Below are 3,116 nucleotides of genomic sequence, written 5' to 3'. Positions count from 1 at the left end.
GCACACATATCAGCACCCGACGACTGTTTTAAGACACACTTGGAGAAATTTCAGAGCACAAGTGCTGCTGATGACTCAAGTTGATGATGTTTGTATGTATGTAGACGGGTCTCTAACTCCAGTCCTCGAGGGCCACTAACAACACAACCAACACATGAGATGCTTCAAATCTGCGATAACGCCCTCTGACACAGATCCAGACTATATTAGACCCATCTCACACAGAGTGGCATACAGTGAACAGTCTATATGCAATTTTATTTGAGCAAAAGTTTCAATAGGTTGGCATTAGAATTTTACATCATTTATGCATTGCTGCAATTTTTAGCACAAGTTTCAAATGTAGGCCTATTCAGTATTTTCAAGCACTATAGCTTGCGATTCAAACAGCATTCTGTAGGGTTTATTTATCAAGCTTAGGACATTTAATTTATAATTCACTTCTCACCAAGCTTGCTGCAAAAAATTTTTTCTTTCTGTTGCCATTTATCACGAGTATAGTAAGTCTCAAAGGACTTTACACAGCTCAAGCCTACCAATCAATCACAGAGCAACACTGTGTGAAGCAGGAATGCAGCAAAAAACATAAAACAACCAACACAAAGTGGATATGATGCATCAGAACAGTAGGTATAACATGTCAGATGAATGGCTTTCAACGTGTTAAAGCCTTTAAATGCACATTGTAAAACAAATACATGCAGTTATATTAATGAAAGTTACATTATCTAACAGCTGTTTGTTGTCAGACTGTTTGACATATTTAGACAAATAACAGTGTTTGTTCTAGTTACAGTCCAATATCAGAGCACAAGGAATCTCACACTGTTTGGTATTGAGCTAATTAACAGTACTGTTCTATAATAAATGCTTATCATTATTAGATAAGAGGCCTACTCTCCCATTGTTTATTGATGAGTAGGTTTCCATAAAGACTATTGATGTCATGAGTTGGATTTTCTTAGTTCCAGTTTTGGACTCTTGTTTTGGTTAGTTTCCTGATTATAGGTAGCTTTGTGTCTCGCTTGTTCATCAGTAAGATTAGATTCACCTGTTTGTAATTAGTTCTGTCCTGAGTCTATTTATACCTCGTGTTTCCTTTGTTCTCCGTCGGAGCATTGCACAGTGTACTTGTGTTTAATGTTTGTTGGCTTGGTTACCGTAGCTTTAGCATTAAAGTAAAGTAACTTGAGTTTGCAACAGTGAGAAGTAGGAGTGTTGTTTAGTTCTTGTTTGTTTCTTACGCCGAGTGGCGTTCCTGTTCCGTCTGCCTGCCTGTCCACCGAGTGGCGGAGATAATTTATGTTTTGGTGCCTTAGCCCTGGAAGATCCAGGAAATAAAAGTTGCTGTCTAGCACTTAGGTCCTCACCTCTCCTCCTTCATCACCATCACACACCAGTTTTGTGACAATTGAATACTTTCTTTCTTTTAGTTAAGGCTTTTCAATTTTAACCAGTGGTAAACTTTGTGTTGGAGGCATTTGTGATTTTTAACTCTCATAATGAAAAGCAATGATAACGTGGACATGCTATTTTTACATTGAATATTTTTGGCCATGTGTCATAGATGTACACCAGTTCACACTGTCCTAAAGCAGGCCCAAAGAAGGCAGATGACAATTGTGAAACACAAAAAGGTAGCAAATAAAATACAATGATTTCAGTGACATCCAACAAATTACAACAGCAACTAGCGTAATGGTTTGTTAGCAGTAAACTAGTTACAAAAAAAAAAACACGACAGTCAAAAGAAAAAGAATAGCTACTAACAATCTTCTGAGAGTCTTTGAGGAGTAAATTGAAGAACTCTGTCAACATTTGAGTGGTTTGACAGTGTCAGTTGCTGCTCTGTAAATGTATTTCTATAGACTGATTTCTCGCTTAGAAACAATCGATGCTGCCTGCACGTCACTGAGGTAGAAAACAAGATTACATCACGTCATAATAGATGATATATGTACATTCACTTTGAACTGATAAAGCAGTTTGCTGGAAACAAAGTTTGAGGCATGGTGTATTCTGCTTATTGTATTTTTAGCATTAGCATGTGTGAAAATCCTGCTCTTTCCTCAAAATCTATGCCAGATGTGCTGCCTCAAAAAGATGGCTGCAGTGTAAATAGGCAGAGCTTCACTGTGTGAAAAACAGCGTGCATACAGAATTTAATTAGTATTATGGATTAGACACATCACAAACTAATGAATGCTCACCAGTTTTTTTTTCCTTTGGAAAACTATCAGCATAACTCATTTACACATTTTCAGTGATCTACCTGCTCCACTGTCACCTGTCACAGATTCCTAAACTGAAACTCATGACATAAAACCCAATCTTCATTGAACAGCCTTAAACACACTAACTGTGTGAGCTGTCTGACATTAAAACCACTGTTCTGTTTCAGTATAAAACCATCCAAAGTCTTCATAAAATTTAGAGCTCTGACCGGATTGCTTGTGCTAAAACCTAACTAGTTTTTTTATTTGAAATACGGAAGGTTTTGTACTCATTACTTTTGCAATTCATGCAATTTATGGCATTAAACAGAGACATTTGCTACCCTACTTGTGAGCGCATCTCACTGATATCTCTCATAAACCCTCTATTGGCATGTACGCCCAACTTAGTCCACCTACTGGTAGCAGTATAACTAATGCTGCTAGTGTCTATATACATGTTATTTTGTCCATGTCCATAGATTTTACTTTTATCAAGCTAAAGTGCAAAGACTAATTAAGGGGGAGAAGCTGTCTCACTGGAAATTCTTCATTAAGGTCATTTTGGGAACTGTGTAGTAAGCTTATAATTTGCTTTGCTCCTTTCTCGCACATCCATCTCTTCTTCACATATGCAGGAAGGCTGTTTTATGCATTTTAATTATTTTAATGCAGCTACTACTTGGCCTCAAGAAAATAAATAGTGATAAACCTTGGTTAAAATGATCAACTTCTTACATTCGGGTCTAGCCTGTGCATCATCCAGAACATTGCAGGGATCCTGGTAAAACACTGATGAGCAGTCCAGCTGGTTGTTTATAGAGTGACTGTGGGGACTGAAACTTATTATTTAGGTTTCCTTTTTTTTTAAGGAGCAGCTTGACATTTTGGGAAGTATGCTTT

This window comes from Mastacembelus armatus, chromosome 7, assembly GCF_900324485.2.
Source record: "Mastacembelus armatus chromosome 7, fMasArm1.2, whole genome shotgun sequence".
Lineage (NCBI taxonomy): Eukaryota > Metazoa > Chordata > Actinopteri > Synbranchiformes > Mastacembelidae > Mastacembelus > Mastacembelus armatus.
Note: the sequence above shows the minus strand (reverse complement) of the source record.